This window comes from Malaclemys terrapin, chromosome 1 (assembly GCF_027887155.1).
Source record: "Malaclemys terrapin pileata isolate rMalTer1 chromosome 1, rMalTer1.hap1, whole genome shotgun sequence".
In the NCBI taxonomy this organism is placed as follows: domain Eukaryota; kingdom Metazoa; phylum Chordata; order Testudines; family Emydidae; genus Malaclemys; species Malaclemys terrapin.
The window spans coordinates 155,251,381-155,276,829 of record NC_071505.1 but is presented as its reverse complement, the minus strand read 5'-3'; the positions used below and the strand labels follow the sequence as shown (position 1 = coordinate 155,276,829).

The 25,449-nt window shown below is 41.0% G+C and overlaps 1 protein-coding gene across 1 annotated transcript in view; it reads left to right on the top strand.

Moving 5' to 3' along the window:
- The window catches only part of COL8A1 (collagen type VIII alpha 1 chain), a 119,064-nt gene that overhangs the window by 63,256 nt on the left and 30,359 nt on the right, over positions 1-25,449 (top strand). Inside the window, exon 2 of the mRNA XM_054044565.1 lies at positions 15,595-15,710. The gene's annotated coding sequence lies outside the window, so the exon portion shown is untranslated. The remainder of the gene's footprint in view (positions 1-15,594; positions 15,711-25,449) is intronic.

The following is a 25,449-nucleotide window of genomic DNA, read 5'->3' as shown; positions in this document are numbered from 1 at the left end:
TTGTAGTATACTACACACTAGTGTGATTTGGCCAAGCATCTATAATTGTTGCATGATATATTATCTGGAAAGAGTCAGGAGACAGGCAACATAGAAATATTAACTCAAGCACTGAACACCTTAGTAACCTGGTTTTCAGGTGTTAATCATACCCTAATAAGAAAAAGAAAACGAAAAGAAAGAGACCAGATAGTAATGACATGTAATAGAGACGGTGTGAACCATAAAAGCTTCAAAGACTAACTGAGATAAGCATCCAAAATTTGAATGTTTGCCTCAATTAAATTAAATTTGCTCTGCAAAATGGAGCTGCAAATCTGATGAGTTTTATGGTACAACTACTATCTTTCTTGCTTCTGGTTAAATGGGAAACACTAGAACATCTTTTCTTATTGCATGGTCTCAGCACTTCCTGGGGGAACCAGGAATGTACAAAGGAGCACTACATGGAAGAAGGAAAAACATGTTGCCTCCACAAAGGTGTGCATAGGATGTGAGCTTCAAATTGGCTCAGATGAAAGGAAAATGCCTGCCACTTAGATTAAGGACTAGAACTACCCAAGATGCTGCAGAAAGTCACTAATTTCAGCTCCCTGAGCCACAAGGAAAATGTAAACTGGTGGGGGAAGCAGGCAATATTGCCACAGGGGCTGGACTGATTCAGTGCATCCACCGCTGACCTGGCCACAGCCTCTCTTTGGCCAGTGCTGATCACTTTTTGGGTGGAGCTAACTCACTGTAGGTCCCTTGGTGGAGGAGTGAACAGCCAGGCCAGTGCAATGAATTGTAATTAACATTTCCCTGCTCAACTTCTTCCTGCCTTCCAGCACCATGTTTACTGACAAGGGCCTCTGCTGGTATAGAGCCTCAATCTAGGTCTAAACCTTTTTCGGTAGCCCTGATATTATAAAAGTCCCATAAACTATCCATAACCTGTAGATACCATAATGGTCATTAGCCACCCCAGGTGAAATCATGGTCCCACTGAAGTCAATGGCAAAACTCCCATTGACTTCAACACGGACCATCCATGTCTTAGCTGGTGTCATTGCCTTTAATTCCAACTGTTGTCATTCTCCTTGGTGTATAATTGACTGAAAATTATTTTCTGCTGGATCAACTTTAGGCTTAAGTCCAAGGCAAAGGTTGTGACATCTGCTCAAATGGGATTCCACACTGCTTGACTGAGTGCCCCATTCCACTCCAACCTGTAGCTATCGAGTCCTCAATGGCTTTGGAATGATGGAATCATAAATTGAAATTGCTTTGTATTTTATGCAGCCCCAGGCTGCAATAAGCCTTAAAATAGGTGGATCTTTTAGGGAAGCCTGCTAATGTAGAACTATTGTATGTGAGTTTCTCATTTGGGGACCTACCCAATAGTGGGATTTATCCAGTAGATTTCTTTGCTGGAGTGTTGCAAATGATGTGAGAAAATCGTCTGGGAACAGCAGTAAGTATACTAACAAATAGTTTGGACTTTTATAGCAACTTCCATACCATGATCTCAAAGCATTTCCAAATGTTGCTCAATTTAGCCTCATAACCTCCCACTGAGAGGTGAGGTAAATATTATTGTCCCCATTTTATTGATGAGGAAACTGAGGCACAGAGATGTTAAGAGATTTCCCAACATCACATAGGCAATCTGGTGCAGATGGTCTTCTGAACTAATAACTCTGTTCTTTCTCCCTACCTAATGCTGTCTATGTTCGGCTGACTACACTGAATACCTTTCTGTATCCCCTCCAGTCCACCCACATTTTTTCTTCTTTATCTCAGAATATGAGCTATTCCATAGAGAAGACTTGGAATAGTAAAGGCATTACTTTCCTGCTAGTCACGCCCAAGCTCTTTTAGTGTATGAACTTTGCAAGAAGTTGTACTTCAGGCCAATTAATGAAGAAAAAGCTTTAAAGATTTTTTTTCTGGTAGGAACCATACTGATGCTTTTTTATCTTTCTCTGATAAAGTGCTTGTTTTAGAGTCAAAGAATCACATTGTAATATGTTAAATTTTGGAAAACAAACCACCACAAACTCCCTTCAACTCTGTTTGTACCTCTTTCAAGTACATCCAGAAACAATTTAGGCTTCTTTCCCATGCGTCACTGAAGTAATCTGGACATACTGGGTATATTTAAGGGTAAGATGTTCATAGGTATGGAATCCTGGGAATAGCATTCATCCTAATGAATGGTATTTGATATCAGTATCACATTTGCAGTTCCACCCATCTTCCCTCATCAAGCTTTATCTTAAGTTTAAATTAACTATGTCCTTGATATCACTTTTATCAAAGCCAAATATTTTAACCTCTCAGGCATCCACTTAAGCTTCCAACTATCCCGCTGAGAATTGGAACATCCCCTCAACATTGGCCAGACCTAATACTTTTCCTAATTAACCTTGTACTGTGATTAGATTTGGAACCAAAGTCACGAACAAGCTTCAGTGAAAGAGAGACTATTTGATTGGGGCTGGTCATCTGCAATGTTTCCAACTACAGACATTAGTTCTTTGTATTGTTCTAATTCCCAGTAATCAAGGATTCTGGCAAATTCTCATATATCTTAGGATTTTATATTGCCACCTACACTATAATAACTGAGCACCTTCCATGTAAAATCAATAGCAAGAGCTACATCCCTAGTGGACTTCATAGATTCTTTTCTCTCTGTTTTTGGGGTCAAAACTCTGTTTATTTTAGATTTTATTAGTTTCCTCTTTTTTTGTAGTTGGTAGGATTTTATAGAGTAGAAGCAGGTGTCAGTGTCATGATTGTCTCTTATGACAAAAAGGCTTTTTCAGAGATGAAGATTTTGCAGTGTTTCCTAAAGACAGTCAGACTCTGGATTCAGCAGATCTTCTCCAAAAGTATTTTCCCATTGCTGGAACCCTTCGACAGAGAATTCTCTATCGCCAGGTGTCATGCCCTTTGTCATGGGCTTTGCAATCTGTATTGTCCCCCAAGAGCAGAGCTGTCAAGGAGGTTCCTAGACTGAAATTCAGAATTGGATGTACCTGGGGCTTGATCCATTAATTGCTTTGAAACGTAGGGCAAAGGCCTTAAATTGGCATTGAAAGCTGACTGGAAACCAATGGAAAGACTTGAGCAAGGGCCTGATATGCTCACAATGGCCCAAGCCAGGGAGAAGGCAGGCAGCCTCATTCTGTATTAGCTGTACCAGCCTATGCATTGTCTTCACATTCAGCTCCAGGTACAGTGACCTACAATAATCCAGTCTGGAAGTGACAAATGTATGGATCATAGTAGCTCGGTGTTCATCTGGGAGGAAGGGACAACGTTTCCTAGCAAGAACTGCTGTTACAAATGGTTTTTAGCACCTATATAGCATGTGATTTCAAGACTGAAAGAGATGAGAGGGGGGGATAACTCTAGCAGTTACTTCTCTCATGCACATATAGTTTGAATATTTGATCTATTCACAGAACCCATCACCCAACTTCAGTTGGCTGCTGTGCGTAAGAACAAGTAGTCCCACCTCACCCTTCTCACCATCTACAGAAGAGGCTGGTGTAAGACTCTACTTTGTAGTCATGCAAGTTAAAAATTTCACTAACTGTCTAGCATCATTAAATAGCAACCTGTTCTTATTGAATCCTACTTGGTTAAACTGAATTATACTTGAGAAGAGTTTTTTCTAATCTGCCTACCAGAACCATTGCCAGTATTTTACAGTCTACCTTTTTTATGGAAATCAATCTATATTTTTTACACTCACTTGGTACCATCAAAAGCTTGAGGATTACAATGATTAGGAACATTATCATTTGGGATTCAAAAGCTTCCTGTCCATAGCAGACTCAGACATTTGCCTGCAAATTATTATTAGCACATCTTTATAGAGTTGTCTCAGGGATCCATCAAGCTCTGGACTCTTGCTGGCTTTTTACGGCATGAATTGCTTCCATAATTGCCTGCTAGTTATGCTCCTGTCCCAATGTTCTTTCTGTTCCTAAATTGGCTGTGAGAGTTCAACTGAGTGAAAGAACTTACTGTATTCTGCAGTATATGAATTGTCCCTGGCTGAATAAATATTTGAGAAGAAATGCTTCATTTAGAGACATCACTTAACATTCTCCTTTTGCCAGACCATTTTATTAATTAAAATCGGTCCTTTGGCCATAGTTTTCTCTATTACTAATGCAAGATGAAGCGGACTATCATTTCTAGCCTGTAGTATACTTTATCTTGTGGCTGCTATGTCATCAAAAGACACTTTGATGTGTCTTTGTATAGTGTTACAGCTCAGTCACCTGTTAAATATTCTAATCTGAGACTCTCTCTAATAAATCATTTTGAGTTGCTGAAATTATGAAAAAAATCCCATCTTGGAAGGAACGCTTTACTTGTGTGCTGCATGTTCTAATTAGCTAACTACAGATTCTAAAAATAGACAGTAATTCAGTGCTTGAGAATGTTCAGTACATTCCTCAGGGCTCACTATGGCTAGTCTAAAGAACAGGAGTACTTGGGGCACCTTAGAGAATAAGGGCTGGTCCACACTAACCCCCCAGTCCGAACTAAGATACGCAACTTCAGCTACGTGAATAACGTAGCTGAAGTCGAAGTACCTTAGTTCGAAATACAAGGTACTTACCGCAGGTCCACACACGGCAGGCAGGCTCCCCCGTCGACTGCGCGTACTCCTCTCGCAGAGCAGGAGTACCGGTGTCGATGGCGAGCATTTCCGGGATCAATTTATCGCGTCTAGACAAGACGCGATAAATTGATCCCAGAAGATCGATTGCTTACCACCGAACCCAGAGGTAAGTATAGATGTACCCTAACAAATTTATTTGAGCATAAGCTTTTGTGGGCTACAGCCCACTTCATCAGATGCATAGAATGGAACATATAGTAAGAAGATGTATATACATACAGAGAACATAAAAAGGTGGAAGTTGCCATACCAACTCTAAGAGGCTAATCTGTGGCCACAAGGTGCACTCCATCTGAAATATTTTATGATCTTTTGAAGCATAGAATATCAGGGTTGGAAGGGACCTCAGTAGGTCATCTAGTCCAACCCCCTACTCAAAGCAGGACTAATCCCCAATTTTTGCCCCTGATCCCTAAATGGCCCCCCTCAAGGTTTGAATTTACAACCTTGGGTTTAACAGGCCAATGCTCAAACCACTGAGCTATCCCTCCCCAATCAATGGTCCTTGTTCCAGTATTTGCCCTGTTGACCTGGGACCAGGTTTGATGTTCCTACAGAGAGGACGGATGGTCCAGGGGTAGCGCACTAGCCTGAGATGTAGAATATCCAGTTTCAATTCCCTTCTCTACCGCACATGTCCTGTGTGACATTGAGTAAATTATTTAGTCTCTGTGCCTCAGGTTCCCATCTGCAAAATGGGAATAATAGCACTGCCCTGCTACACTGGGGTGCTGTGAAGATAAATACATTGAAGATTGTGAGGCTCTCAAATACTATGGTTTCAGAGTAGCACCTGTGTTAGTCTGTATCTGCAAAAAGAACAGGAGTACTTGTGGCACCTTAGAGACTAACACATTTATTTGAGTATAAATGTGTTAGTCTCTAAGGTGCCACAAGTACTCCTGTTCTTTTTGCAGATACTGTGGAGATGGGTGCCATATAAACTCCTTAGATAGATTCAATCTCCACTATTGTAGTACTGAAAAAATTCTCCTAATTACCTATAAAGGAGGAAGCTCTTTAACATCTTGCCTTAAAAGAGTAGCTAACAGAGTGTGAATGATTTTGTCCTTTGCAGCCAGCAGTGGGGTTTTAATCACAAGGATGGTGTTTTTTAATATGCTGTCAGAACTTGTCACTCTCTAAACCCAAAACATTTTACTGTCTGATGGAAAGGGATAAATATAATGATTTTTAAAATGGAGTGCTGGTAGATAATCTTTGTCTGGTTTCCTACTCCAGAGGTGGATAGAATCGGTACATCCTCTTGTGTAAGTAATGATCAACAGTTTTCATATGAAAAAATTAAAATTTTCTGCAATTTATATTTTGAGATTTGCTTGGTTTTGCTCATTCTCAGCCGTTTGGGTTTAAGGTCCTGATACAACAAAGAATTTAGGCATATACCTAGCTTTAAGCAAATGAGTATTCCTATTGAACTACTCACATATTTAAAATTAGGCATATGTTTAAGTACTTTACTAACTCGGGGCCTTAGAAACTAGAACAGAAAAGAAAATTAGGCTTTACTTCTTCTATATGCTGTGAGATTCCACATGCCCAAAATGTTTCTGTTCTGGCTTTCTCTTTTAGCCAGTTAGTAAAGCTGCATTACTGTCCAACAATTCAGTTATCTGGGTATTGGCAATGGCGAATGGGATTTGTGTTTCCTTCTTTCTTTGTGTCTACCAGTACTAAAAATTGGGGTAATAACCAGAGATCCTGTCATCTATGCAGTTAACACAATATGGAATCTTTCTGCACGAGAACACCAGGTAAAAATATTAGATAGTATGCGATTCATATTTATGATCTTTGCAATAATTCCTTTGAATAGGCTAGCCAGCAGTTAGTACAGTACTTGTACTTATTTATCCTTTTAAGACAAATGACAGGGAAGTGTTTGATCTGAGAGTGGGTAGTTTAAATAACAAATAAATAAAGCAACAAGAGTTGGATAGTACCAGTCAGAGCTGGCTACAGTTGAGGATAAGGACCTGGACCTGGCGAATATTGGCTACAACAGATACTTGCAAGTTGTGTGTTCTGATTTTATGAATATATATCAAAAATGTGCATTTCATTACATTTTTCCTTACAAGAGTTGATACATTTCCAGAAGGGATAAAAAATGATGGTTTGTTGAATGTAACAATTAATACGGAAATGGAAAGGTCTTATTGTTTGTTTTAAAGAGGCATACAAAAATAACCCAACAATAATCCCACCATATCATTTACACCTAATCTTTCTTTTTACAGGTACCTTTCACAGAGGTGACCAATACTGGCTGGCACTAGCCAACCCTATTAATGTATTAGACAATTTAAAAGTTGGAACTAGGGAAAATTTCAGCTAAGAAATCAACAGTCACGCCAGGGCACAGGTTTCATTACAAAACACAAAACTCAGTCTAGGTGCCTTGAGTACAGACACACCACACACAGCTATGTGCAGGTGTGCCCACACACAGAGATGCAGTGATATATAATTTTAACTTTGAAGGCCTAGAAGAATTAAGATTCAACACCCAAATTGCTCCTTTTAAGCTTCCTGGCACCTTGAGTCCTTAATTGCTAGTTCAGTGTGCTCCCCTGAAACTCTAGGGCCATTCACATACAATTGTGGGGTTGGTGATGTGCGCTCTATCCCTGTCTGTGTTTGTTTGGCTGAGAGCATTGGAAGGTCATCGTAGCCATAAGCCATTGTTTCTGAAGATCTCTTGGGAACTCATCTAACATCTCCTTGGGTACTGTGACTGTGTGTCACTTCCATGTAAATCTCTCGTAAGTAGCCAGATTGTGCCACAAGAATAAATTGTTTTACAGAATTTCTACGGAGGCCAACTGCCTAAAGGAAAGGTAACATCTGTGTCTGCATGTCAGCAAGTCACACGCACATCCCAGCTGCTGATTTCTCCAGTAGCCTTATCACAAGGAATTCAGGGTCAGTTTTTTAAAGGTATTAGGTACCTAAAAATGCAGATTGGCATCTAGTGAGATTGTGCCCAGGTGCCTAACTCCTATTGATTTTTAGCTCTAAGTTACTAGAACCAAATGAAAGGAAATATATTTTTTGCTTATAATTTTAGATCAGGATGAAATACTGTGTTAACTGAGAAAGAAGGGGGAATTACTCAGAGACAGTGAGGCAAACTAACAATGTAGTAAAAGGAACTTCTTGCTTTCGTTGGCTTAAGTTAAGATTTTTACAACTAGATCTCCAAAGCATTGCACAGATTCCTAATGATTTTATTCATGTAATGCACTCACTGAAGTCTATAGGAGCTACATCATTAAAACCACCCATTTAGTTCTGTAATTTTAATCTTTAATTCTTCTTGCTGTTTTAGCATAAGTTTTGTTTCCTGTTCATATGTTTAAATTCTTCTGTGTAGTATGAAAAAAAATCATAATATAAATCTGTCCAGACTGGGGCAACATGCCACTATTAACAGTTGCTCTTGTCTTCATTTTAGAAAGTGTCAAATTTTTACATAGGATCTGCAAAGGCAGAATATCTGGTAGTGGTTAGAGCAAGGAACTGGGATTTAGGAGTCATTGGATCAGTTGCTGGATCTGCTATTGATTCATTGTGTGATGTGGGGCAAGTCACCACCTTTAAACAAAGATAATGTTTATCTACCTCATAAGGGTGTTGTCAGACTAAAATCATTAATATTGGTTTAAAATACCTGATGAGAAACATGGTCTTGCTCTAATTCAACAAGGCACTTACGCATGTGCATAATTTTAAGTATGTGAATGGTCCCAAGTCAAGGACATAAAAGTGATCACTCACATGCTTAAATTTCCTGTGTGCTGAAATACCTTGCTGAATTGGGGCCTTCAAAGTATTCTTCTTCTTTCATGTTCATATCCGAAACATCCATTGTTCATCTAGAATGAAATTCTCACAGCTTTCTTCTAACACTGAACAAAATCTGGGACCAAACTGCAAGGTGCTGGGCACCTCTTGAGAACTGCAGTTGTGCAGGCACTCAGCATGCAGCTGGATCAGGCCCCCCTCTATGTAGGCATTCAAAAAGAAGAAATATGCTAAATAGCAAGAAAATTTAGGTCATGCAGTGGTGATTCAGAATACAGACATTGTTATCACTGGATCACATTACATGAAGCGATGAATGCCTTGTTTTAGTTTGATGGCACGCAGGAGCACAGTCCAATGGCTGATGTTACCCATCCTATTTATCTTCTTTCTTCACTAAATAGGAAGCAAGGTCCCTTTCCTTATCCAGCCAAACCAAGCCAGATATGAAGCATTAGTAAAATACCTCTAAGAGGTGATTAACATGATTCTTTTCAAAGAGCAAAATATGTGGAATTCTTTTTGCAGAATAAAAATCTGATAAATTTAGGGTAACTGTCTGGACAATTCTATTTTTTTTTTTTTAAGTAAAAGTGACAGTCATGGCATTAGCTGCTTCTGTTAATATAATCAGTCAATGGTAGAAACTTTGCTCATCATTTCAGATGCAGTCATGCCAAATACAATCAACTCTATTTTATATATTTTGCAGAAGAAAATGCAAAAAATCCATTCCCTCTGTGTTGCTGAAACTCCTGGTTCCGGTTCCAGTAGCTCAAAATCTTGACAATAATTGCAATATTGCATGCTGCCAGCATTTGCAAATTCAGTACAAACCTCTTTATATTTATTTCTCACTTTATAAAAAAAAGAGGGTTTTGCACCTGGATAGATACTTATGTTTTTTGGATCATGAAGCACTAAGGATCTTGAGCTGCACTGATTTCTACCCCTCATGTCTCATTTTTCTCATGGTTTAAACAAAACAAAGCAGTAATGTGACTTATCTGTCATAAGCAATTCTAGTGTTCTTCTCCTAGAATTTGGTGTGCATCTAGAGGGAAGCTTCACAATTACATAAAAGTTTGTGTGTTTCTATGACAGCGGGAAGGAATTCAGAGGTTGTGAAGGAGGCAAAGACACTGAAAAAGGAATGTGATATGCAAACAAGAGCAAATGATGATGTGTATTCTCACCCTTAAATATAACAAAATCTTTAAAAATAATGTTCAGTTTAAATCCGCTTCCTACCAGCATTAAAAATTGCAGTTGAAAGTGCAAATACCAGTTCTATGATGTACACATTTTGTGGTGCAGTTTACAAAATCCTTCATATGGTGCCCCTTTTGAAAAATGTGGCTGTATATATACACCTTTCTCCTGCTTTTCTTCACACTCAGTCTTATATTCCTCAGCAGTTCTTATTCAGAAAAAAATTCCCATTGAAGTCAACGGGAGGGTTGTTATGTAAGCATCCGACAGCATTTGGCCCTATTTTTCCCCATAAAAGAGAGAACGGTATTTCAATCTAGATTACTTAGGCCTTTTTACACTACAGGTTAGGTTGAATTTAGGCACGTTAAGTCGATTTAAAAAAGGATTGCGTCCACACAACCAACCCCGTTCCATCGACCTAAAGGGCTCTTAAAATCGACTTCTGTACTCCTCCCCGACAAGGGGAGTAGTGCTAAAATCAACTTTTCTGGGTTGAATTTGGGGTACTGCAGACGCAAATCGATGGTATTGCCCTTCGGGAGCTAGCCCAGAGTGCTCCATTGTGACCGCTCTGGACAGCACTTTGAACTCCAATGCACTAGCCAGGTACACAGGAAAAGCCCTGGGAACTTTTGAATTTCAATTCCTGTTTGGTCAGTGTGGCGAACTCAGCAGCACAGGTGACCATGCAGTCCTCCCAGAATCGTAGAGCACAGAATGTTTCTACGCTTCCCCTATCATCTCTGTCCCTGAGGTTATCGCAGATTAGAAGGTGAAAAAAAATGCACTCACAATGACATGTTTCTGAGCTCATGCAGTCCTCCCACACTGATAGGGCACAGCTTAATGCATGGAGGCATTCAGTGGCAGAGGCCAGGAAAGAATTAAGTGAGCGCGAAGAGCAGAGGCAGGATGTGATGCTGAGGCTAATGGGGAAGCAAACGGACATGATGAAGCATCTGTTGGAGCTGCAGGAAAGCCAACAAGAACACAGACACCCGCTATATCCACTGTATAAGCGCCTCCCCTCCTCCCCATGTTCCATAGCCTCCTCACCCAGACGCCCAAGAACGTGGGGAGAAGGCTCCAGGCACCCAGCCACTCCACTCTGGAGGATGGCCCAAGCAACAGAAGGCTGTCATTCAAACAGTTTGATTTTTAGTGTGGCTACAATAAGCAATGTGACCTTGTCCTTCCCTCCTCCCCACCCCACCCAGACTACCTTGTCCATTATCTCGGTTTTTTTTTTAATTAATAAAAAAAGAATGCATGGTTTCAAAACAATAGCTGCTTTATTTCGAAGGGGGGAGGGTGGTTGGCTTACAGGGAATTAAAATCAACAAAGGGAGCGGGTTTGCATCAAGGAGAAACACACACAACTGTCACACCAAAGCCTGGCCAGTCATGAAACTGGTTTTCAAAGCCTCTCTGATGTGCAGCGCACCTTGCTGTGCTCTTCTAATTGCCCTGGTATCTGGCTGCTCAAAATCAGATGCCAGGCGATTTGCCTCAACCTCTCACTCCGCCATAAACTTCTCCCCCTTACTCTCACAGATATTATGGAGCACACAACAAGCAGCAATAACAATGGGAATGTTGGTTGCACTGAGGTCTGACCAACAGCGCCAGCGAGCTTTTAAATGTCCAAAGGCACATTCTACCACCATTCTGCACTTGCTCAGCCTATAGTTGAACTGCTCCTTACTACTGTCCAGGCTTCATGAATGGATCCCCGAGCTCGTCGCGGGGAGCAGGAGAGCAGAGTTGCAGTGGAAGTGATGGAGCTGTACACCATGCCCTGAAAGTTGCTAGGAGCCGGGCAAGGAAGACGTTCCCAGAACCCCTGGCCAAGCTACATGTCCGATGAGGACAGTTACCAGTCTTACTGCGTCTGCTGCCAGCAGCACCCAGGAGGACCAGTACAGATCCCCTGAGCTCATTGCTGGGGAGCAGGAGAGCAGAGTTGCAGTGGAAGCGGTGGATGATGATGGTTAGCAGTCCTACCGCACCGTCTGCTGTGAAGGCAAGGAGCTGCTGCTGTGTAGCAATGCCAGCTGCTGCAGGTGCTTCTGTGTCGATTGCTTGGAGGTCCAAGTAGAGCAAGGTACCTCGGCCAAGGCAAAAGAGCAAGAGCCCTAGAGCTGTTACATGTGTCAACCACAGAAGTGCTATGGAGTGTTGCAGCGCTGACCAGACTGGAATGTACAGCTGCAAGACTTCTTCATCAGCAACAAAGGACAGGAATATGATGCACCTAAAATCTAAAAAGGCCCACACATTTTCCAGAGTCACTACCCTTGGTAACAGAACGTCAATGATTGCATTGGCTACTTGGATCACAGCAGCCCCCACAGTAGACTTTCCCACAACAGCAGTGGTGATGGTGAGCTCAGCGGGCTCCATGCTTGCTGTGGTATGGCATCTTCATGGGAAACCCAGGAAAAAAGGCGTGAAACGATTGTCTGCCATTGCTTTCGTGGAGGGAGGGCGACTGACGACATGTACCCAAACCACCCGCGACAATGTTTTTGCCCCATCAGACATTGGGAGCTTAACCCAGAATTCCAAAGGGCGGCGGAGACTGCGGGAACTGTGGGATAGCTATCCACAGTGCCCCGCTCCATAAGTCGATGCTAGCCATGGTAGTGAGGACGCACTCCGCCAACTTAATGCGCTTAGTGTGGACATACGCAATTGACTGTATAAAATCGACCTAATTTCGTAGTGTAGACATACCCTTAGATTTTAGATTAAAGAAACAAGGATGTAGACTTGATTCACTGAAAGCACTTAATCACATGCAGTACTGTAAAACATGATTGAGTAGTTAGCTGAATCGGGGTCATACTGTCTTCCATGAGACAGTGAGAGGCTAGTGACCTACTCTGACTTTCAGAATCCAAACTGAAACACAGAATGTCAGCTGCCTCACCCAGCTACCATCTGCAGCCGGCAGAGAGATCCTAGTGTTTAAAGGTGCAGTATACAAAAAACAGGATGACCTCATTTCTCCAATTACACAGCTACATAGAACATACCTACAGATATAGACCTAATAGATGAAACAGTACAAACAGGTGGTCTTGTGCTGATGTTTCCTCTCCAGGAGCTCTTTTATTCCCGCCACATCCCAAGAAAGCCCATGACGGTTTCTCCTTGCGTCTACCAGAGAGGAATTGTCACAAGGTTCTGTCCCCCAAGACCAAGACCACTGCTTACGCTCCATGCTCTGTCCCGAATCACCCAGGAAAGCCCTAATCCTGTTGTCATGAACTGCAGCTGGCAGAGCTAAACCAATAATGCCAATGATTTTCTTATAATAGAAAACCTCACAAGCTTTTTCTCATATCATAAATAACTTAGATTTAATTATAATGTTTGAGTTTTAAAAAGAAGTTAAATGGAAGGATGTCTTTGTCCTGAAACTGATTCCTACATCTATGCATATAAAAGGATACTTAATATAATTAGAGAATGCCTCAAACTAGAACAGCTCCCAACACCCATGAATTTTGGGCCTGGGCCTGCTCTCAGAGAAATCAGTGGAAGTTTGGAATGGGGGCAGGAGCAGGTCATTTGGTTGGGAAAGTTTGGATATAAATTTGTGACTGGCTTTCACCTTTCTGAGAGGCTGAACCAAACCCCAGACCAAACCCTGGCAAACTGTGGGCAAGGTTAGCTCCAGAGCTGAACTTTGGAGCTCAAAACAATGAATGAGCAAAGATTCACTCTGAAAACGATTGAGCATCTCAGCTGGTCAAATGAGGAAGCCTACTTGGCAGGATACAAGATGGGGAAAAAACCCTCTTAAAAAGGCTGAGAGGCACATGGCAATCAGGGAGCAGATGACGCATCTCTAAGACCCAGAAATGACACAGAACTGGTGCCAGTTCACATCCCTTTATCCTATTCAAAGGGATGAAACACATTAAGTGCCCAAGTACGGTACCTTGTTTTATCTTCTATCCCTTGAGTGGGATAAAGGGGTGTGACACTGGCTTGTGTTTTTCTTTCTTCCCTTGGCTATTGGAAATACACATACTGTATTCTGTCCATTTTAAAATACGACTTTGCTTTTCTCACCTTTGTTCTGTTTGCAAGATGCAATGGATGTCTGTGAGCCCCTTTTTCAAGCTCCTTTCATCAGTAAATTTAGACTAAAAATAGTTAACAAAAAAGATCAAAATTGAAATTAAACACTTCAAGATTAACAAAATGAAATGTTTTGACTGACACAAACCAAAAACATTTTTGGATTTTCAGTTGCCAAAAATTTCAGATTTAACTTTTCAGTCTGATTTGGGAGAGAACATTTTTTCAAAATCTTAAACACTTTTGAGGGATGGAAAAATTAGTTTCTTGTGCAGCTCTAACTGGAATATGGAAATTGAGCTACTAAAGAAAAGATTATCAATTATCATGATTGTAATCTTTTTAAGAGCTCAGTCCTGCAAGGTACTGAACTCTCTGGCCTTGGTCTAGCAAAGCACTTATGCATCTGCACTGTAAGGCCGTGGGCAGTTTCACTGAAGTTAATGCTCAGTAATTTGCAGGACTGAGCCTGAATCCATAGGTTGAGTCAAAGTTCACTGAAGTTGATGGATTCTCTTAATTGACTTCAGTGGATTTTGGGTCAAACCCCTAATACATATCACTCAACAGTATTTACATCTAAGCTTTCAGGTAACTCAGCTTTTGTGAGAAATTCACAAAATCTAATTCAAGAGCTATTGGGGTTCTCAAACTGGTGGTCAGGACCCCTCAGGGGGTTGCAAGGTTATTAGCTGCGGAGTCACGAGCTGTCAGCCTCCATCCCAAACCCCGCTTTGCTGTCAGCATTTATAATGGTGTTAAATATACAAAAAAGTGATTTTTAATTTATAAGGGGGGAGGGGGTTCGCACACAGAGGCTTGCTATGTGAAAGGGGTCACAGTACAAAAGTTTGAGAACCACTGAATAGCGTTCTGCCACTGTTAACAGGGGACTTTCAGAGGCAATGACATTATTAAAAAAGTGACGATGACCTACTGTCATTAATTTTTGTCTTAAAACTAATGACAGTAAGCCATTATCTTAAAACAGGCTTAAATTCTTTTGCATTCTGCAAAAGAAGCAATGCATGCTCAGTTTTATTAAAGGAGAGCTCAGTGGTTAAATATTCGCATTCTCTTGTGGCCTGAATGTCCAGCATCCTCATACTTTGAGTTCAGTCCAGTGAGGTGCCAAACATATCACACAGAGTTCAAAGCCTCTAAAAAACCCAGTGTCTTTTCAGAGCACAGTGCACACACAAGAGTCATGTGCTTTTAATGAGGTAATGAATGTAAAAGACAATGAGGTTTAATGGAATACTGCCATCTGTCTCTGTACTGGCACCTGGATAATTTCACATCTAACGATAAAAAAAATGCTTCTACACAGCCATGACACAATGCTTAGGAAACAATACTCAAGTAGCTTTCCTGAAAATCAAAATCCATGTGTTGAGTTATAGCCAAATAGGTTGCCTGAGAACAATGATGAAGTTTTTCACACATGACTGCCTACTACTAGTAGACTCTTTAGTCTATAATTAGGCACCTAAAATCAGTAGTCTGATTGCAAACGTGTGGAGCACCTACAATTCCAGCTGAAGTCAATGGCAGCTACTGGGTGTGGAGCACTTTTGAAAAATCAGGCTACTGATTTGGATGCCTAAATATGGCATTAAGAGACTAATTTTAGCCACTTGGATTTGAAAATCTTGGTCAATGTTTCTTGATGTCTGTGCAAAAAGGATAATACTTTGTTATTGAGAGTGCCCAATCTTTATTATGGTCTAAATTCTAACCTGATGTTTTAAAATACAACTAACTTTTTGTAGGTGCTGATTTGGAATCAACAAAACATCTTACTCCACTGACCTAAAGCAGACACGGAATCCAAGTGAACCACAAGTGACTTTGATCCACTGTGCTGCCCTTTCCCAAAAATCTAAATGTAAGTATATCCAGTTTTGAAACTCCAAATGACATATCCACAATGACTAAGCCTGAACACAATTGGTAAAGACTCAAGTAATCTTAAAGTAATCACTTGGGTCTTCCATGGGACTCGCTAAGTTACTCAAGTGTTTTCCATATGCTGTTTGAATTTCAAATAGAAATTTCTCCACTACAAAACTTCTTTGCAGTCAGTCAATCTCAGTATGTTCCCCCCCCTCCCCGCCCCCAGAGAATTAAAGAAAATACCCCATTAGGGAAATCTCCTAAATTCAAAGTAGGAAAAAATATATATAATTTGTAGCTCTTCGTGTAATTGTTAGACTTTTTTGTAACATTTTGCATTTTCTCCTGCTTATTTAAAGGATTCTGTTAATATTTTCTAGGGCTAGGGAGTGGTCAGTTATGGGCTTCATTGGGAAAGGATTTTTTTCTATTGAGAGAGGTGCACAGTAATTTTCTCTTGGGCTGATTGAGGGCTCTTTAGAATCTAGTGAATCATTATTGTTATATACTTGTGATATCCATAATGTGTGTGTGAGTCTGTGTATAAAAATCACACAGCAGTGTCACTCTAATGTTTAATATCTCTGAGTAATAGCAAGTAGATGGTAAACATCATTTTGAGCTTTAATGGAAAAGTTTCTTACAAGTAGACATTAGCTCATAGTATCCAGAGTCAGGACTATTATGTATTCTCAAATGTGACTTTTGGAACTAAAAATCATTGTTGTCTAATAAGATATATTATTATTTAATTTAATTTAAAAAAATCCATTTGTTGAGAATGAATCATGCAAATGCCTCAAATGTTTGAGTGTCCATATAAAAGAGGAAAAAGCACATTTGATTGTTTTGATCTTTTATAGAAAAAGTCCAATAGAATTTAATTGGGATGAAACCAACCGCTTACTATAAAAATAACTCTAAAAACATATAGAGTTACATCCTCAGCCTTGGTTACACACACCCCTTTTTTGCACCTGTTCCACCTCCTCAGACACAGAGGCATGGCCAAAGTGTTGTGCAATCCTCAGTCAATGGAGCTGTCCCTGCTGACCATCCCACTCGTGTAACTTAGTGGCCCTATGTCCTACCTAGCCCTAAAAGAGGAGGAGCAGAAAGATGGATCTTTCTCACAGCTTTGTGAGCTTGGTGCAACTGAAGTATCCAACCCCTAAAATTTAATAGAGAAGGAGACCCTTCCTACAGAATGTTTGAAACCTTCTATTGAATTTATTAGAGCTTTCAAACCTTGATCCAAAACACAGTCAAAGCCAATGAAAAGATCCACTGATAGGAATTGGATTGGGCTCTTATTACCTAGTTATACATTTCTACAGAGGTTGGTTAAAACATTATAAAGAAAGGTTATTTTCTAGCCAATCCCACAGACAGCTAAAATAAGAATAATTAGCACATAGTTCTTTTCATCAATAAATTTCAACATGCTTTGCAAAGATGTGTGAGTATCATTATCCCCATTTTACAGAAAGGGAGACTGAAGCACAGAGAGTTTAAGTGACTTGTCCAATGTCTCAACAAGTCAATGGCAGAGTTGGGAACAGAACTCCGCTATTGTGACCTCCAGTCAAATGCTTTATCTACAGCACCTTGTTAAGAAGATCAAAATTAATGCCTTTTCTTTTCAGAAACACATACATAAAGTAGAATGGCATTGTACATTTTCAAAATTTTAGTGAAAAATTGTGAAAGCTACCATTTCCTCCCTTTTTCTGACCTGTTCCAGTGTACAGAAATACACCTGAGCTATAAAGTTCAGATCTTGATAGAAACCTGGCCAAAACTCAAGATGTTTAGATATAGAGCCTGAAATAAAGCCCTAGCCCTATCTTCATAGGCAGTCCTGAAAATTTTCAAACTTGGGTGTCAGCTGGTGAAGATGATTGAAAAGCATTTGGATCCAATAAAATTTCTGAGCTCCAACCAAAACCAACATTTTAATTGTTTCAACTGAAGGGGGGGCTCAGCAAGTGGGTTTCCTGTAACTAAATATCCCCACAAACAGTTCTGCTGGGTTTCTTTCATAAAATATAACATACCCATCTTCCTTAATCGCCTGCACTTATTTTAGTATGTCATTTTAAATGACAAACAGGAAAAGGATTCTCAGAAGAAACACTTGGCATCAAACAATATTTTGATATCCCCATTTTTAAATGCTTGACATAATAGTTTTATATATAAAAATATCAGTCCTCTGAAAGAAATTTCTAGACTAGGAGATTTAGGTTCTTTTTTAAGTAATAAAATATTTTTAAATGCAATTGTGTGTGCATTTCACTTGTTTCAAATAGCCTTGGCTTCCTATGCTTTATTCTAATATGGTGTTAGCCCCACTCAGCTGTCACTAAGTAGACGGATGCAGTATTTTAATAACTTTTTTTTTTAAATTAAAATATTTGAAAAAGGCCATGGAAACGGGGGGGGGGGGGGGGGGGGGATCAGAAAAATGGCCAGGATGAAGAGTTTAGCTTCACAGACATTCTCTAATTTAATCCACAAAGCAGAGGGAAAATATATTGGGTCAAATGCAGATATACTATGAATGATGGGGAAAGTAGCTGTAAGTGTCTGGGGTCTTAAACTGATTTAATTTACATACCCAGAATGAGACGTTTAAGTGGAGAATAAGGGCAATTGCAATTTATGTATCCTTATGGCCTCCTGTCGGTTCCTTTTTCTAAGGAACTCCCCTCTGTGGCCCCTTAGCACAAGTTTCACCAATTCAGTCCCCTCTGTTATACTCATCACCTTATCCCCATTCAAATCCAGCTTCTTTGCCAACACCCTCATGAAGTTTAATTTGCCCTGTCTTCTCTGTCTTTCTTCTTCAGGCTCTGGTACTGTATTGAGATCCACTAGTGCAGGGTTTGGCAACCTTTCAGAGGTGGTGTGCAGAGTCTTCATTTATTCACTCTAATTTAAGGTTTCGCGTGCCAGTCATACATTTTAACGTTTTTAGAAGGTCTCTTTCTATAAGTCTATAATATATAACTAAACGATTGTTGCATGTAAAGTAAATAAGGTTTTTAAAATGTTTAAGAAGCTTCATTTAAAATTAAATTAAAATGCAGAGCCCCCCGGACCGGTGGCCAGGACCCAGGCAGTGTGAGTGCCACTGAAAATCAGCTCGTGTGCCGCCTTCGGCACGTGTGCCATAGGTTGCCTACCCCTGCATTAGTGCTACATGACATTCAATGGGACTTAGACACTTTTGAAAGAGACTGATTCCTAAATCACTGAAGTACTGAACAATTTATCCCAGGTGTCCAACTCTCATTGACTTTATATAGGAGTTGGAAACTTAACTCCCTTGCATCCGAAGAAGTGGGTATTCACCCACGAAAGCTCATGCTCCAATACATCTGTTAGTCTACAAGATGCCACAGGACTCTTTGCTGCTTTAACTCCCTTAGTCCCTCTTGAAAATCCCAGCCTTACACTCCACTCGCTGGTGCTGGTTGGGAGAAAATTAAAGAGGAATTAGAAAAAGAAGAAAGTTGGGCAGGAAGGGGGAATAAATGGTCTCTTTCCCCCCCTCAATTCAAGCAGCGCTGTGAAATAGTTTAGAAATACAGTTCCCTTTTCTCATTGGTGAATGTGTTTCCTTCATCAGCCAACGCACAGGTTATTGTGAATAAATCACAATGTGTTATTTTTTTTTTTCTTGGTCACTCAAACACATTTAAAATGGATGCAAATGGAAAAGGCACAAAACAGACACCCTGTGGCAGCCATCACATCAGACTGCTACCACTTGGTGAGGATACAAAGGCACCTCATGAGTGTGCAGTAGATGGGATTCAAATCACAGGGACAAATCCTATTCTTCACCCTTTGCAGAAACAAAACACCCCCCGACAGCGGAGCAGTGCAGTTATACTGCCAAGGGAAGGAGGCGGGGGATTGGGGAGGCTCCAAATCTGCCTGCTGCTCTCACAAAGAGGTGGGTCATGGGGAAGGAAGGAAGGGGGCTGGGGTGCGGGAGGGGTTGAGGGCTCCGGCTGGGGGTGCGGGCTTTGGGGTGGGGCCAGAAATGAGGAATTCAGAGTGTGGGACAGGGCTCCAGGCTGAGGCAGTGGGTTGGGTGAGAGGGGGTGAGGGCTCCAGCTGGGGGTGCAGGCTCTGTAATGGGGACAGGGCTGAGGGGTTTGGGTGCAGGAGGGAGCTCTGGGCTGGGGAGGAGGGATTTGGGGTGTAGGAGGGTGCTGGGACCGAGGGGATTGGAGAGGAATCAGGGCTGGGGCAGGGGGTTGGAGCCCAGGACGGGGTCAGGCATGCAGGCTCCAGCCAGATCTTATCTCAAGCAGCCACCGTGCTGCATGGCTCCCGGGAAACAGCCGCCATGTCCCCTCTCCAGCTCCTATGCAGAGGCATGGCCAGGTGGCTCTGCACCCTGCCCCGTCCGCAGGCACCACCCCCGCAGCTCGAATTGGCCAATGGAAGCTACAGGGGTGGTTCTTGGGGCAGGGGCATCATGCAGAGCCCCGTCGCTGCCCCTATGCATAGGAGCTGGAGGTGGGGGGACATGGTGGCTGCTTCCCAGCTGCCGTGTGGCACAGAAGCTAGCAGGGAGCCTGCCAGCCCCAGTGTGTGGCAGTGCCAACCCAACAGTCAACAACCCGGTCAGCAGTGCTGACCATAGCCGCCAGGATCCCTTTTCAACTGGATGTTCCGGTTAAAAACCGAACACCTGGTCACCCTAGCTTTTGGGTGCTTTGAAGTGTATGGTTTGTTAACAGGTCATTCAGTAACAGCAGTACAATTAGGAGTTTGTACTGCATATGCTTTTTCCATAGCTACTATGACCAAGGAAGGATAACACTTTAAGTGCAACTTCTTCTCCCCAAAGCCCATAATTCACTTAAATGTATCCAACCAATTATTCCTTATGAAAGAGCTTTCGGTGAGATCATAGTGTATCTGTTACAGATAAATATATTTGCTATGCAGCTGAGTCTCCTAGGAAATCTTAGCTTTCTGTTCCTGTTTTCCAGACGGTAAGCTTTCAGAGGCAGAAACCGTCTTAATACCTGTGTCTTATACAGTGCTGAGAAGATTGTCAGTGCTTGCCAACTGACTAAAATTACAGAAGCACTCAAACAAGAGATACGCAACTTATACTGATACCGATATTAGTATTTGAACCTATTAGAATATTAAATTGACATGCAGCCACAATATTTCTTACACAGCTAAACTTTGAGCACTAAACTCACAAATACAATGCAGCTGCTTTGAAAATTCTAACATGACAAACATACAAATGTTTAAATGTATCCTTTAAACAAGAGGAAACAAAACCCTGCAATATTCTACACTAACAATCACAGTTCGTAATAGTGTTACCACTAAACCAAATCCTGCTTTCTTTACTTAGTTGAAACTCCCATTGACTTCAACAGGTTCTCTTCAGCATCCTTTTCAGTGATTTAACATAAGCGAATGAATGCTGGATAGAGATGTTGAAATGAATCAAGTTTTAACTGAGAAATAACTGTAGGATTTTACCACGTTTTGGACAATTCCATTAGGATACTACCATATATGTTACATACGAGGTACTGCTGGTATAACTCATGCCACTTTGTCTGCGTGACAGCTATTTTTGAAAAAGCTCAATGTGAAGGTTACAATTTTGAGCCTGCAAAAGCTGGAATAGATTTTGGAATTTACTCAGACAAGTTCTCCCACCCTTCGTTGTGTTTGGGAAGCTGTCACTAATAAGTAATGATCTAGAAAGGGAAAGAAGAGTGACTCTCTTGCAGCTGGTATGATGAAGCCTAAATATACCTTGAGTTTAGTGAGCAAAGTTCACAGTTTGCAGTGAAAGGTCACCAGGAATTCAGGCATTCTTGGTGGTGAGTCTTTGTTCTCTATACAAATTAAGAATGTAAGGAAGCTACATAGACACAGTTTCCTAAACGCTAAACTTGATATCTCCACTCAGTCTGAAAGAACATGAGAAAAAGCCGAGTTTGGCATGCAAAACTTACTTGAGGATACTCCACTATTAAATGCCATATGAAAAATACTGAGGAAGCTGGAGCAGGATAAAGCATGAAGTTTTCTTTTATACAAATGGGGCTTGCCCTATTTCAGTTAATGCAAGCTGCCTGCACTTTTACTGTTGTAAACACAGTACTGCACTTGTGGCAGGTGTGGGGAGGGTACCAAAATGTTCACTGCCCACAGGTAATATTTCTCTTGCCCCCTATAATGGCTAGCCCCGCTAAAATGTCAAATATTTGTATATGACATTCCTGCTACACACTGTTTGAACTGAAGCGAGGAGATTTTCTTGTCTCCTGTGGGGTTCGTTCTCCTCACTGCAGGTTATTTCACCGTCTCCTCTAGGAGTGGTTTAGCTCTGCTTCATAAAGCACCGACAGTGAGCTATTTTTTGCTTTTGGAATCTACCAGATTTTCACCAAATGGAATGAGGGATATATCTTCAGAACTTCCTAGAATAGTCTTTGTCCTCTTAGGAATTATGAAATACAATGCTGCTGGATAGATTATTTCAGGACCACTGAAGCAATAGTCCCAGAGACAACAATAAGATACCTCCAGATAAGCCATCTCTGAGGATGGGCTTGCCCTGGAACTGAATTGCAACACTCAGATGCCTCCAAAGTTTTTACTAGGGCAAATAATAAAGATAAGAGATGGTAGGTACCTGGTGTAAGCTGAATCTTTGTGAGGGGGATCATTTCATCTTATGAAGAGCCTTTCCATTCATATTTCTATTCTCACATATTTTCATATACATCGTAACTTTTGTCTATCTAAAAATGAACATACAGTTGTAGCATGATGTAGAGCGTCAACATTACACTTAAGGCCATATTTTCAAATTTATTCAAGTTCCTAAAGATGTAGACAGGTGCTTAGCTTGCTTAGGTGCCTCCTGGGATTTTTATATGTGCCTAACTCCCAATGGTGCTTTTGAAAATCCCAGGAGGCACCTATTTGCAGCTTTAGGTATCTTCATTCCTTTGAAAATCTGATCCTTAGTGCTCAGTCAGAGGGAGGAGCTGTGTATTTGTGTGCTACTGTTCTAGTGTGAGGGAAATTGAAACAGGGGGAAAATTGAATATGTTTAAAGACATTTTCATGAGGCGAAACTAAATCTCTCTCTTTTTCTGACTTGGTTACTCTTCATCTGTAGCACATCCCCTTGTCTTGCTTTGGCTCTAGGTGAATACAGACCAGGGAGAAGATTTATTTATTGCTCCAACTCACTCCAGCCTAAGCCATTAGAACTGCCAAGAGGATGGAGAAAGCAAAGGACAGCTGTAGAAGCTATTTTTCAATTACATGTCATGGTTTCTAGATGCCCTGGTTCCATTTATTCCACCAATGGTTACTAACTCCAAACCCTCACTGGAGAGATTTCCCCAACAGCCTCAGTCCAGAGTACCAGGTATTAATTAGAGAGAGAGAGAGAGAGAGAGAGACAGACAGACAGACAGACAGACACACATTTGGGTTTGTATCAGGATTAAGTTGGGCTCAGGTCGGTGTTCAAATTGTGCCAGGCAGCATGGTGACTGCCCAGCTATGGTCGCTCAGAGGAATGGGACTACCACAGCAGCAGCAGCTCTTTCTTAGTTTGGGGTTCTTGCTGCAAGGAACAAAAGAGTCTATCCAGGCCCTCAGGAAATTTCCAGTCAGAAAAACTGGGATCAAAATAGTCCATGAACTGGGTCATGCTGCACTTTGGGGAGGTACAATCATCTGTTTGTCAAAAGGAATGGTAAACAGAAAAAAGCCCTGTGTGGGATAAAATAATTAGGAAAAATAATCCCTTTGTGACTTATCTGGCACTTGACTCTCTTCCCCCTGCTCTCTCTCACTGTACCTAGGACCAAGTGTCTGCTCAGGCTGGCCCTAGACCACAGTACTTAGCTGCCCCCTTACTCATTAATGGTGTACAGATAAGGACAGAAACTCTCTCCAGGTATTCCTGTCTTAACAGTCCCTTTTCCTGTTATTTCCCCTTTCTCCTCACTCTTTAGCTAGATAGGGAGGACCTTGCCTCTAGGTTTAACAGCGGAGTAACCTGAACTAAAATACATGTTGTTATGGAGCAGAACATGTCTCGGAGATCAGGATAGTGTGTAACCTTGCCAAGGTAGGAGAGGGTAGGGAGCGTACACACTCTCCTTACAGGATGTGAGGTCAAATCCGGGCTCATACACAACAAAACCAAAAGTCTCAAGCTTTCCATCACTTGGGGGGTTTAAATCTTATAAGGACAAATGCTCTTCTGAGGCATGACTCAATATGGATAGGAACCGGATTGACAGATTTCAAATAATCCGTTCTGCACTAAATTTGAAAGGGTTAAATTTCACAGGTTGGGCTTTGAGCCATCTCTAGCAAGAAGCAGAGAAAGATGTGTGGGTTAGACCATGCTCCGAGCAACAGTGGCTCACAGCTACTGTGGTCTACAATTTTGATTTCCAACATGATTGAAACATGACCACTTCTGAAAGAAATTATGTCTTGCCATTTTGCCTAAACAAAGTAGACTGAGCAAAACAAAACAGATGTTAAAATAAATGAAACTGGGGGAAAAAGGAAGAGAGAAGCATTGTTAATGCAGAAGTCCAGTGGGGCCTGCTCTGTTCACTTTCACAGATTAAAAATGTCTGCAACAAACTATGGAGCAGACTGAAATATTTGTTTCTTAAACCTTATTCAGGGTCAAAGATTTCTGCTATCAAAGGGATGCTAAGTTTTCAAGATACAACTATCTTGTCATCAGGGGAGTTACTGCTTCTGGCTCCCACAATCTATCATAATGCAATTGTGCCCCAACAAATGTTAGGAAGAAAATTAGTATCACCAATACACTTGCCATAAGATGTATTTGATATCAAATATTTCCCATGTTAGTTAAAAATCTGACATTGGTGTATTTGAATAGATCACTGGTGCCACCTAGTGGCTAGTTCAGTTAACCTCTTGTGTATTTCCAACAGCAATCCCAGGAGAATATAATCTTTTTCCTAATATTGATCCAAAAAAATCACTCCATATAAATTTGAATCTGCCACCATCTTCCCACAATACCTGCCACATTTTAAATAAATGCAGAGATAATCAACATGTTTCCAAATAAACTTCCACAATATTTGCAGTTCAATGGGCCTGATTTTTAAATTGTCCTGAAAATGGACTTGTTTGTTTGTGTTTGTGGGGGAGAGGGGGTTACAAGTGAGGATGAACTCTCTCAGCTGTAGATTCACTCCAACAGTTAAGATGACTGTATGACCTCATTTGCATCTGCAAAATTAAAAGATTGGATTTGACTTTTTTTAAAACTTGCCTGTCTAAAAAAAAAAAAAAAAGAGGCTGCAGCAAGGAAGCTAATAACTCCAAATAAGTGTGACATAAATAATATTGACTAATGTAATGGTTTGTCCCTAAACTGCCCGGCATAGAGCATTTACTGTGAGATTAGATATAAAGCAGCATGTGACTTTGTTACCATCAAGTGAACTGTGTTTAAATTAGAACCATTCAAACACAGACAAGGTGGGTGAGGATAATATCTTTGATTGGACCAACTTCTGTTGGTGAGAGACAAGCTTTCCAGTTTACATACAGCAGCTCTTCTTTAGGCCTGAGAAACGACTCCTGCCATCACAGCAAAAATGCAAGATGGAACAGATTGTTTAGCATAAGTAGTTAGCACATATTAT